Source organism: Podarcis tiliguerta (assembly GCF_965153285.1).
Source record: "Podarcis tiliguerta genome assembly, chromosome: 9".
Classification (NCBI taxonomy): domain Eukaryota; kingdom Metazoa; phylum Chordata; class Lepidosauria; order Squamata; family Lacertidae; genus Podarcis; species Podarcis tiliguerta.
In genome coordinates, this window is record NC_139542.1 from 35,056,420 (window position 1) to 35,069,605 (window position 13,186).

Below are 13,186 nucleotides of genomic sequence, written 5' to 3' on the forward strand. Positions count from 1 at the left end.
ACAGCACCGTTAACAAACTACCATTCTTATGATTCTTTGGGGAAAACCATGTACTTTAAATGTGTGGGTTGAGTGTGACTAGGCCAAGCCTTCTGGGTTGCAGCATTCACACTGTGGATGGAACTACTTTCCCCAAGGGAGGCTCCTCTGAGCCCTTCCTTATTCATCTTTTGCTGGCTAGTGAAGACATTCCTCCCCGCAGGTCCCAGTGAACTGCATTGTTTTTCTGCTGATACTTGTTCTTTTTGCTGATTTAGTTAATGTTTTCTTTGCTGCTCAATCTTGTATATATGTGTATGTGTGCTATTTCCTTTGACTGGATTTTTGTTCGTTTGTCGTGCACCACTTAGGAGGTATTTATTTTACTTATTTAACAAGATTTATGGACCACTTAATCAAATTACATAAATCAAGTAAGCAGCTTACATAAAATAGTATAAATAGTCATAAGAAACCAAAAGGCTTTTAAAAAAAACCCCAAATATGCATAATAAAATTACACATCTGGGTAGGCTTGCCAAAACAAAAGCATTTTAGTAGATACTGAAAACAGTAAAATGAAGGCACCTTTGCAATGTTAATAGGATAATGAAGCAGCTTATAAATATAATGGGACGTGGGTGGCACTGTGGGTTAAACCACAGAGCCTAGGACTTGCCTATCAGAAGGTTGGCGGTTTGAATCCTCGTGACGTGGTGAGCTCCCATTGCTCGGTCCCTGCGCCTGCCAACCTAGCAGTTCAAAAGCATGTGAAAATGCAAGTAGATAAATAGGTACCGCTCCGGCGGGAAGGTAAATGGCATTTCCGTGTGCTGCTCTGTTTGCCAGAAGCGGCTAAGTCATGCTGGCCACATGACCTGGAAGCTGTACACCAGCTCCCTTGGCCAATAAAGCGAGATGAGCACTGCAACCCCAGAGTCGGCCACGACTGGACCTAATAGTCAGGGGTCCCTTTACCTTTACCTATAAATATAATACTGGATGACTCATACCTGACATTGCTCAGTTAGGCTAAGAAAACAATCAGTGCAGTTTAGAAATGCTCAGTCTGTCTGCCATCTTGGTACAAAATGGCACCCAATTGTGTCCCAATATAGATGAAAACCTGCCCCTTGCTCTGACAAACCACCATGCAAAATTGGTTATGATATTTTAAGAGGTGTCCAGCTACATGGTGAACAACTTTCTAAAATATATAGGATTTCAAATGTAGCCCACTGACAAGAAAGAAAAGACATTTGTAAGTATCACTGTTTCCAAGAAAGCCTCCATAATTTGAGCTGAACAGGAGGTTTGTTACAGTTTTGTCTCAGTAATTTGAAGATGTGTAAACTGTACTTCACCCATGTGGATACAACTTATGTTCTTTTTTTTGTTGTACTCGCTGCTTACAAAGGAAGCCATTTATTATTATTTTAAAAATGATGCTTTGTACTATATTTGACAAGTGTGAAATATTCATAAAATGTAGCCCAAAAGCTTGAAACCTTGTGTATTGTTCATCATTGTCCACTTTTTTTTGGTTTGAAAACCACCAGGGCGCAATTGACTGCTGCTATAAGAAAACAATTCCTCAGTTTGTGTTGTTATCTGACCTATTCTTGTGTTTGTAGACCTCAGCAGCACACATTCATCTTTCTTTTTTGCAGACTCATTTAGCTTTCTTTTATCGTGTGGCAGCAATTCTCATTCTTCTGGCACTGACCTTTCAAACTCTCTTGATACCTCTTGAATCCAGAGTCTGCCATTCTTATTTTTACTTTCTGGGTTCACATCTGGTACTAATGAGCCTCCTCTTACCAAGAAACTAGGCTGCTGATTTCCTAAAGAGATAAAAGACATCCATTTTCCAGCCAATAATATCTGCTTGTGGAAACGGTTGGCTCATTGTTAGCACAGTGAGGGGGAAAAGAGGCCAAGACATTTAGTGATGTACAGGTGTTGACTGATGTACAGGTAAATCTAGGACTTCTCTTAACAGCTCGGGGGGGAAATGTTTTCCTCTGAATGGGTATTTTCTACCCTAAATTTATATTTCAGCAGGCTTCTTGAGCTGTAACTCCCAGGTATAGTATATTGTTCTAAGCTTGGGAGGTCAGCTTAGATCAGGGGTTAGCAAACTTTTTCTGAAGGGGGCAGGTCCACTGTCCTTCAAACCTTGTGGGGGGCTGGACTATATTTTGAAGAAAAAATCCCCCCCACAACTCTCCCTTCCCTTCTCCACAGCACTGGATGAGCCCCGGTGGCTGCTTACCTGTGCCTTGCGAGTGACAGGGGCTGGCAGCAGTGGTGGAGGGATGATGAGCAGCGCAAAAGGGCTGGCTCTGGAGAGGGGCTGCTTAAAATGGTGCTCAACCAACTGTGGCTCAACAAAGCCCAGCCCACTTCCCCCTCTAGGCAGGGCGGGGAGAAGCCAGGAGGAGGGAGGGAGGAGGCGCTGCCACAGTGTGTGAGGGAGGGGATGGGAAATGGCGCAGACTGAACGATCAGAATCAGATCTACGTCAATCCATGCGGCGATTCCTGGACCGTCTGCAAGCAGGCTCTAGAAGGCAATTGGGCTGGATCTGGCCCCCGGGCCTTAGTTTGCCTACCCATGCCCCCCCCCCCCCCGATATCCATGGGTCCCTTTCAGGCCTGTGATCCTGCATCTGCGAGGTTAAAACCTGCTGAACCAGTCAAACCTGTTCCTTTGTTAAGGTAATGGCCTTAACCATTCTATCATCAGCATCTTAAGGAGTATGTTCTGTTGCCATAGAGATAGATGGGTGGATCCTTTTGCTTCTCACCTGGCTGATCCTAGGATGGAAGAACAATAAGTCAAGGCAGGTGGTGTATGAGTTTGGGCTGGTACTGAAAGCTGGAGGCTTTCTTGCTTTGTACTGGACTCAAAGCTATGGCTTGAAGATCTGCCTGGGAACCTAGTGGGGAAACAAGGTCTGTTGGAGTGTTATTATCATCATATTAGTAACTAGCAGGTCAAGTGTGTGTCTTTGTATAAGTGTGCATAACTGAACTGCTATAGCAAGGTCAAACTTTGTGTGCTTATCTGTACGTAAGCTAGGTATTGCACAAATGTGCTCATCTGTGTCCTTATAACTATGTATACGGAGAAGAAATCTGATTCTTTTTTGAGCAAGTTGTGAATTGCTTTATAATAGACCCCCAAATGCACAAATGCATTTTGGGCAGCATCCATAGACATATCAAACAAACAAACAAACAAACAAACAAACAAACAAACAAATATTTCCTAAATAAATCTAGCATACAGTCGTACCTTGGAAGATGAACAGAATCCATTCTGGAAGTCCATTTGACTTCCAAAATGTTCAGAAACCAAGGGAGCCAATTGGAACCCACAGAACCTGCGTCGGACATTTGGGTTCCAAAGAACATGCGCAAACCGGAACACTCACTTCTGGGTTTGCAGCGTTCAGGAGCCAAAATATTTGACTTGCAAGGCGTTCAACTTCTGAGGTATGACTTTATTTTCTTAAAAAACCAGTCTGTTAGTCTAGCTCCACTCTGCACCCAGGGTCAAATGCTATTCATTTCCTTTCCGAACCCTCCAGTGTCTTTCTATGTCTTTGCAAATATTTTTTTGGGGGGTGGGGTGGCATTGATTGTGCAATTGAGTGCTCTGTCATGGGTACATGTATTGTCTGTGGAACTAGACTCACTCTCAGACTTAGTGTTCCCCATCTATAAAAAGGAAAAAAATATTTTTTATAGAATGTCTTTTAATGCTTAATTCCTTAATACTAAAAAATTCCTGGTGACTGGGAGTGGCCACTGGGACCATATAACACCAGTCCTAAAGGATCTTCACTGGCTCCTAGTACATTTCCAAGCACAATTCAAAGTTTTGGTACTGACCAAAGCCCTAAACAGCCTCGGCAGGTATACCTGAAGGAGCGTCTTCACCCCCATCACCCAGCCTAGACACTGAAGTCTTCCTCAGAGGGTCTTCTGCTAGTTCTCTCACTGTGAGAAGCAAAGTTACAGGGAATCAGGCAGAGGGCCTTCTCGGTAGTGGTGCAGAACACCCTTCCCAGTGGTAGAGGAAGGGGGCGGGGGGGGCGGTCCACCTTGGGTGCCAGATTTGGGGGGGGGTGACATCGCCGCAGGTGGGCGCCTTCCCCTTGGGACGCTTGATTGGGCAGGCGCCGCCCCATTTGGATGCTCGCATGTGTGATGTGCCACGTCCCTGCGTGTGGCGTGCCACGCTGCCCCAGGTACCGAAGCCCCTTCCTCTGTGACTGGCCCTTCCCACAGATGTCAAGGATAGGAACAACTACAGTGCTACCTCGGGTTACATATGCTTCAGGTTACAGACTCCGCTAACCCAGAAATAGTGCTTCAGGTTAAGAACTTTGCTTCAGGATGAGGACAGAAATCGTGCAGTGGCGGCGCGGCAGCAGCAGCAGGAGGCCCCATTAGCTAAAGTGGTGCTTCAGGTTAAGAACAGTTTCAGGTTAAGAACAGACCTCTGGAACGAATTAAGTACTTAACCCAAGGTACCATTGTATCTGACTTTTAGAAGACATCTGAAGGCAGCCCTGTTTAGGGAAGCTTTTCAGTATGGATGTTTTTATTATGTTTTTAAATGCATGGGGTAATAATAATAATAATAATAATATAAAATGCAGTGTGTGTGTATGACTTGCACGTGAAGTCTGCTGTTGGGCTCACTTGCTTGAGTTATCAGCACTGCCTGCACTTTTAGTTCTGACTTTGTGTCCGGGATGTGGAGGTAGGGTGTGTACACTCAGCTGCTTATTGTGCACTCGGATGCTTGGAAATTCCTTGCTTGTGACATCACCATCCCAATGCCTGTTTTTTCTTTGTTTGAGATGGATTTCCCCTAACTGCGGAAAACCCAGTACATAAAAATAGCCAATGCATTTGCAGTCATTGCTGGCATGGAAACTTCTGAGTGCATTTTCTTTCAGGGCGCCGTGTTGCCGTCTTGCAACGAGTGGCCTCTGTTACCCCAGCACTACCTCCGTTTGTTACTCACATTAGCAGATTTGCGCAAGACCTGTAATAATGATAATAAAATTTTTTGGGGTTTTCTAGCCCTCTGAGGTTAGGGTATGTGTGTGTCAATATTTTTTGTAAATTAAGATCATTCCTCTCCCTCAACCTTCCCCGGCTTGATGTTAAGTTGAAGCTTAAAGCAGTGCATTTTTTTAAAGGAAAAAAGGTGTCAGTACTCACCATGAAGTTGTTATAGTAAGTGCCACACTTTTAACATTTGGAAAAAAATATATATGCCAGAACTGCGTACTCTTGAGTACCCAGAGGAAAAACCCCACTGGCTTAAGGGATCTGATGTTAAAGGGAAATCTACCCAGTCTTCCTAAGCCTGTTCTAGCTCAATAAACTCCTGCAGAGGTTTTTGAAATAAACAGCAAGAGGAAGCAAAGGGTGTTTCCTGCCGCATGATGAGATACTTGGAGAGGGTGCTTTAAGGCTTCAGGTTTTATGTGTGGTTGACCATCAGTTGGAGAAGCCTGGTAGAGAGGAATTATCTTCATTTACAGAAAGCTCAGCACATGCACATGTCCCAGTCAGAAGTTTAAGCAGTCTCACATCTTGCACAATTCTCTTAAAACAGGAATGTGCAATGATAATTTTTAAAAGAGGCAGCAGTATGGTGCGGTTTAATATTGTAAGCCAGGAGCAGGGAACCTTTCCTGGTTGCAGGGCCAGAGTTTATCTGTTTATTTAAACCATTCCTATACTGCTGAACTATAACAGAATAACAGAATTGCAGAGTTGGGAGGGAACCTGAGGGTCATCTACATTGTCCCCCATCCCAAGTGAAACCATACCAGACCCTGCTTAGCTTTCCAAATGTGCTAGCCGTTTTATTGGTGCTTACGACAGGTTTTATAAGTGATCCTTAGCACACGCTAAGGCAGGGGTTGGCAAGGTTTACCTCGCCTTGGCCGGTTCACTCCAGCGGAGTTCCATCTGTGGGCCAGATCGTGTGCATGTGGGAGCGCACCAGCCAGCGATTCCCGGAGTCTGCGTCTGTGCAGACGCGATTTCCGGCACCGCAGAAGCAAGTCCCCGCACCGTGCCGGTTTAGCACAGCGCGCAGGTACTCGCCAAGCAGGTGGCTCAGTTCAGGGGCGGCTCAGGGGCTGGTTAAATGACTCCCATGAGTCGCTTGTGGCCCATGGACCTTGGGTTGCCGACTCCTGCACTAAGGAGTAAAGCAAACAGCAGCTTTCTGAGTAAGACTAGGAGAGTGTGTGAAAATGGTGGCCCAAGAGCCCCGTGCTGCCCTGGGGAGCTAATGTCATGCAGTTGGACTGAGCTCAGAGGGAAAGAAGGTGAATAAGAGGGGACAGAAAAGAGCTGGGGTGATGGAAGTAGGCATAATCCCACTGTAAACAAACAGTTCAGACCTCTGGCGAGGAGGAGGGAAGCTGAAATGGATCGAAAGAAAGATGGAGGAGCAAGTTCTCCGTAAATAATTGACTGGATAAGTAGGAGAGAAAAAATAGAGTGTGAGAGAGAAAGAAGGGAGAAAAGGGGTGGAGCTACTCACTCACTTTTGGCCCTGGTCCCACCCACTGCCAATATCTTCCCCTCACAAGAGATTATCCCTGAGATAATGAGCCCTTCCTAGATAAATGATTCCCATGCCTGCTTTGGAAGCAGTGGACTTTGGCTGTTTGTTGGAGTGCTTAAACTGGGCCTCCAACTAAGCTTAACCTGTCTATCTGTGTAGCGTAATACAAAATGATAATAAGCCTCCAATAACCTCTTTCCAAACCTGGGTATGTGCTGGAACTTCTTGCTGCTCAGAGAGGAGAGGTGAGTGTAAACCAATTGATATTATTATTATTATTATTATTATTATTATTATTATTATTATTATTATTTTGCTGCCTAGAAATCAATAGAACTTTAGTTACATGTAGAACTACATAGATAACAGATTTCGAAGCAAATGGGCAGAGTACAGCGTGTTCTGCTGACTCACAAGAAGGCATGGGCGGGGGGAGAGACCCATCAGATACGTAAAGATTTTTGTGAAGGAAGCACCTCTATCTCCATAATGTGAGCCAGAGGAAAGATTAGCTGAAGTGAAGAAAAGCAACACTTGTTGGGGTACATGCACTAGTTTATAGGTTTTTAAAAACAGAAAAGGTAGATAAATTGAACAATTTATTTGCCACCTGAAGGAATTATGAGAATCTAACACTTATCATTTCTATCCAGGTTGTATGTGGTCATGTTCTCTTCAGCACTAATGTTATAAATTCAGAGTTCTATATTCTTCAGTTCTATATCTTTCCTTCAAAGTATAAGGTGCACAGCAGTCATCAAAGGATATATCCTTGAAATAATTGTACTGGAGTCTTTTGAGATATTCTAAACAACGTAGCATAAAAAGGTAACCTTCTTCTCTTGACTTCACCAGCTAGGTCTGGGGAAACTTTTCTGACTTGCTATAAATGAAGTATCACGTTAATAGTGCAATCCTATGCATGTCTATAAAAGGGACACAGGTGGCGCTGTGGTCTAAACCACAGAGCCTAGGGCTTGCCGATTGAAGATCGGCAGTTCGAATCCCCGCGATGGGGTGAGCTTCCGTTGTTCGGTCCCAGCTCCTGCCAACCTAGCAGTTCAAAAGCACGTCAAGTGCAAATAGATAAATAGATACAGCTCCGGTGGGAAGGTAAAACAGCGTTTCTGTGCGCTGCTCTGGTTCACCAGAAGCGGCTTAGTCATGCTGGCCACATGCCCCGGAAGCTGTCTGCGGACAAACGCCGGCTCCCTCAGCCTATAAAGTGAGATGAGCACACAACCCCAGAGTCATCTGCAACTGGACCTAACGGTCAGGGGTACCTTTACCTTTTATGCATGTCTATCAGTAAGAAAGAAGTCTTACTAAGGTCAATGGGACTTAGTTCCCAGTAACTGAGCATAGGATTGCAGATTAAAACTCATAATTTCCAGAACAAAATGACCTCCTAACCTTTTAGTCTTCATAATATAAGGAGAATACCTATTCACCCTGGACACAGATACATTAGTTAAAAGAACAAACAAACTATGTTATAAATGTGTTGTAACACTCTGACACCAGATAGAGCTGTAGAGCTGAAATCAGAACTGAATAGCATATATACTCGAGTATAAGCTGACCCGAATATAAGCCGAGGCACCTAATTTTAGGACAAAGAACTGGGGAAACTTATTGACTTGAGTATAAGCCGGTTCACCACACCACAAACTTGGTGGTGGCAGGCAAGAGATCAGGGCTTTTCTTTTTGAAAAACATTTATACAGATTTGTTACAGAAAAGTGCAAACATAAAAGAAAGAAAGAAACAACATGATCTGGGCTATTCTCCAAACTCTGCACATGTTCCATTGTGCTCTGGTGTGCCTTGGCTCAACTGAAATAGTTGTTCTTTATTGTCTATTGTTTGGAATATTAATTTTCTTAGTTTCTTAGTGTTTTGGATAATGAAATGTTAATTGGCAGGGTGAGTGTAGGGAGGGAGGAAAACTGAATGCAACTGGAAGCAAGTGTTCTTCACATTTTAAAAGTTTATGTGTGTTTAGTTTTTTGGCAATGGAAGTGTAGGTGTAATCAATACTCAGATTCAAAAATGTACATCATGGGGGTATGGCTTAATTTCTAAATCAGAGGTACAGAGTAAGTTTTGTCTGAAAATCTTCCTGGATCTTCTTACATGGAAACTCTTCCCTGTCCATGGAGAATAATTGATGGATTTATTTTATTTTTTAGTCTGGAGATGACACTCTGCACATGTGTAATGGCACACTTTTCTGAACAAGTTCTGTACAAGTTGAATTGTGGTGAAAACAACAATATTAAAAAGCTCTAAAAAGTCAAAATGTTATAAGCTGGCACTGCAGTTCTAGGAAAGTACCATCCTTGATCAACTAATGTCATACTGAATTCTGTATTTCCCCCTTGATTGTCAAGGTCAGTCTTTGGTATAAATGGAATGCTATTTCCATTACACTCCCTCCGTTCTGGAAATCATTTGTCCAAGGTATTACTAAGAATCATTCATATTGGGCAGCCATTTTATTTATTCATTCATTTATTTTAAATGTACCACAGGATTTAGGGCAAGGTTCCCGTTTTATTCTAATCTTTCTCAGACATTTATGTGATTTGCACTGATTATCTCAGAACTGAGCCATGCTGAAATTCTGTAATTACAGTCTGTTCGATGAGAAGGACCATAAAAATTACACACTGTGCTTGTTTGTTTAATTGACTGGTAGCTATTACTTTTAGCAATATAATTGGTGCCAAATAATAACAAATTGACTTGGGGAGCATGTTTTACATTCTGCGTGGAAAACAGGGTGGGTGGGTTTTTTTCGGTTCTTTAAAATTCACAACTATCTCCATTTCATTATCTTAATAATTAGGGCAATGTATTACAAACTGTGTGCCTAGGTTCTTAAATAAGGATGGTTGTCTGCAGGAAAACTATGCATATCACAAAGCGGGCACTGAACTTGATACAGCTGTGAAAATCTAAGAAGCCTGCCTGTTAAGGTTTTATATAGCTATTTTAATATGAAGCAGCACAACTGGTGCCAGGAATCTGGCTGCTTTCCCATTTAAAGGTGGAAAGGAAAGATTAGGCAGAGTTGAGTCCCTTTCAAAAGGGAACTTGAAGTGGTCCACATTACTGAAGACACCCTATGCATTGTTGCTGCCAAGATCATTTAGTGAGGCTTGGTAACCCACAGCAGGTCCCTTCCTGATCTAAGAGAATATTGGGAACTTTTATGGGGAAACTGGTCCCCTATATGCTGACGACCCCAGGCCTTTGGGGATTTATAGGTTAGTAACAGCACAGTGACTAGTGCCTGGTGGCCACTGGAGGATCTACACCCACCAATCTTTTGGTCATGGTCCCGCCTGAATTAGGAGGTGAGGAGATATATTCTACCACAGGCTACTGCGTCAGAGCATTATTGAAGCATTATGAGGGAAGCGTCATTTAGGTAAGTTAATTCTATTACAGCGAACATTTGGCAACGTGGTTGGCACACACTTTCATGCACATAATCTGTATCTGAATGTAGATTTCAAATCCCTACAACTGTGAATTTCTAATATTTTTTTCAACCAGAATGATAATATGCTTTGTCCTGCAACATCAGGTTTTAAGGTAACAATAATTTCATGTACTTCAGTTGTTTTCACCAGGTGGGTTTTGTTTTGTTGACGTGTTGGGAGGGGCCTTTGTCTGCTTGTTCTGTGTAATATTTTCCTAGATCACACAATTTGGTTTTCCAGGATATCTTTGGCTTATGGTGTTCCCGCCATGCATCTCTTCAAAAGGTTAAGTATTGAAGCCCACTTTATATTCTGGTAGGTCACTGTTTTCAAGAAATATAGACTCCCCTACCATGCACCAAATGATATCTTTGTTATTGTCACTTCCATTGTAATTATATTTATTTATTGCATTTATATCCCACCTTTTTCTCCAAGGAGCTCAAGGTGGCATACATGGTTCTTCCCCTCCTCATTTAATCCCCACAACAACTCTGAGAGGTGTGAGTTAGGCTGAGAGGAGGCAGTGATTGTTTCTTTGGGAGGGAGGAATTTGAACCCTGGTCTGGCAGGTCCCAGTCTGATGCTCTAACCACTATATCACACTATCATCCTGCAGCAGTCATATCAGATTGTGCTCGCATGGCAGTCCACTGCTTGAATTATTTATCACACTGGGTCTTCTAGGGGTTGCTTAAATAAATAAATAAAATAAGTAACCAGGACAGATGGTTTATCTTTTGCTAAAATCCCCAAAGTGAAACATGAACAATTCATTATTATTTTACCTCTGGTTTCCAAGAAATCAGCTATAAATCTGACTCATGGCTGGCTCCTGTGATCCACTTCAGAGCCATAAATAGGATGAGCACTCGACATGCACTTGAACTCCTTTCAGCATAAACACTCTGGGCTTGAACACTCTTGTTGTTACTGCCCATTTTGTTATTGACACAACCCTCATTGTTCAACGCAGACACTGCTCCTTGGCATTTCACTTTCTCCCCTTCTTCAAAGGTGTAACGGAACTTAAAACAAATAAATTTAATGTAAAGCAGGCAGGGAGTTAAAACAGAAGGAGATTTAGTCAGGTTATGCACTGTACCACAATGGACTTGTTCAGCTATGGGTGTCATAACTGCTTGGATTAAGTGAGGCATACTTCAGTGTAAACTTGCATAGGAATGTGCTGCTAGTCATACAAGGAGTGAATTTGAGATTACAGTTCTCTCAGCCTGCAGTGTTTTTCCACATTTCCTTCAGCTGTGGATGAACACTGCTCCAAGTTTTCCCACATCATTAATATTAGAATTCTTTGCTAGACATCTACCCAAATATAGGGACCAACATTTATCCCTTTCTTTAGATTTAATTTAAAATGCAAAGGGCTCGATAAATATTGCAGAAAGCACCGCACACCTGTCCCTTGTACTTCAATTAACATTTTAAGGTCAGAATTATTCCCATTTACTGTGATGTTTGCCCTCAGTTTTGAGTACATTCCTCTTACCATTTTTTAAAGATCTGATATCAAGTATCTGAAATGTCTTGAATAAATGGCCCCACTATATGCCAACAAATACAGACTGCTTCTGTTTTCTTATTATGACATACAATATCTGTTCAGTGCTTTTCTATTGTTGTCTGATAAGTGATCACTGTGAATATAACTATTGTTTTATTCAGACTTTTAGCCCATGAAGCTGTGAAAAATGTCTAGTCTTGGTTTAGGAGAAAGATGAGGTTATATGATGAGAACAGAGCTAGCTTCTGCTTCTCTGTGTGTGTTTGTGTGTAAACACTATTCTGGCATCATTCTAATGGTCTGGTAACATCACAGTTTTGGCACACTAATTAACTATGTGTAATAATGACGAGTATTTAGCTCACACAATACATCTATAAAGGCTTTCTAGAATTCAGCTGGTATCCCATCTAATCCTGGATATTGTGTACACATTAGGGATTGTCTGCACATTTTAACTTCTTGCAGAGAAAAGCGGGCAGGGCATGCTTTGCCCTGGTATGTTAATTTTGGTATGTTAATTTCATCACATTTCCCCCGCTCCCATCCCCGCCTCTGTGAGTCATATAGTTCATTATATCTTACAAAGACCTTGATTGCTTCATTATTGTTATATATCTTCTTTGAACCTGCATGCAGATCAGAGAAACTACTCTTTTGAACTGAGCTTCTTTTAACTTCTACCAAGTAACTCAATGGCTTTATTATGCAAGAATTATTAGTTATGTACTGTAGCTATAATAAAACTGTCCTAATATAGGACAGTTCTGGAGCTAGGCTGGCCAAGGCCACACAGCAGGGTCCACTACATGCTCAGGTTTCAAAATGCAGTAACACCATGCAGTAACAAGGGGAGTCCAAAAGCAAAGCCAAGGTGAAGCCAAGGACAAGAGAATCACCCTGACCCCAAGTCAAATATAATCCAGAAGCTGAGTCAAGGTCTAGAAATCAGCAGCTAAAATCATTCAGAAGGCAGGCGGGATTGTCATGTTTCAGTAGTAAAGAACTGAAAGGCATATTTTGTTCTAGCAATTATCAGATTTCGACTGAAGGGTTAAGATAACCTGGTCTTCCAGATCCTGCTGATAACCAGCAGCAGAGGCTGAAGCCTGCTTTCCAAGGAGCCTTTACTGTTGATGAGAGCAGTTACACCCAATAACTCCTTTATTCTCAAGTAACTTCTGGGGACCTTGGCTTTTCTGGTGTGCACTCCTTCACTAACCAGCCACCTGAGCCTGGACCTTCTGGTGCTGAAACTCTAGAAAACTGGGAGACGTTTCACCTTCCTCCACATTGACTCAGATCAGGCCTCCAATGCTACAGATGAATCAGGAACACAGCCCAATGGTCCTTTAAGGGAACCCTTGGAGGAAGGCCTGGTGAGGATTCTTGCTGGACATCAGGGTCTTATGGATCTGTGCTGCAGTTGGGGTGCTCTGTCTGCTCTCCTGGGTCTCCTGGCTTTGGAAGGTCTTGCTTGTCAGAAGCTCTAGCTCAGTCAGTAGAGCATGAGACTCCTAATCTCAGGGTTGTGGATTTGAGCCCTATGTTGGGCCAAAGATTCCTGCATTGCAGGGGCTTG

General features: G+C 42.7%; 1 protein-coding gene and 1 long non-coding RNA gene across 3 annotated transcripts in view; one reads left to right on the forward strand and one right to left on the reverse strand.

Moving 5' to 3' along the window:
* IL15 (interleukin 15) overlaps positions 1-13,186 on the forward strand; it is a 75,256-nt gene that overhangs the window by 17,026 nt on the left and 45,044 nt on the right. The gene's annotated exons all lie outside the window — the stretch shown is intronic.
* LOC310685427 overlaps positions 1-13,186 on the reverse strand; it is a 32,830-nt gene that overhangs the window by 1,802 nt on the left and 17,842 nt on the right. For both annotated transcript variants that reach the window (XR_014515242.1, XR_014515243.1), the window contains exons 2-3: positions 2,789-2,920; positions 1,706-1,823 (exon numbers count right to left, since the gene is read on the reverse strand). This is a non-coding gene — a long non-coding RNA (uncharacterized lncRNA). The remainder of the gene's footprint in view (positions 1-1,705; positions 1,824-2,788; positions 2,921-13,186) is intronic.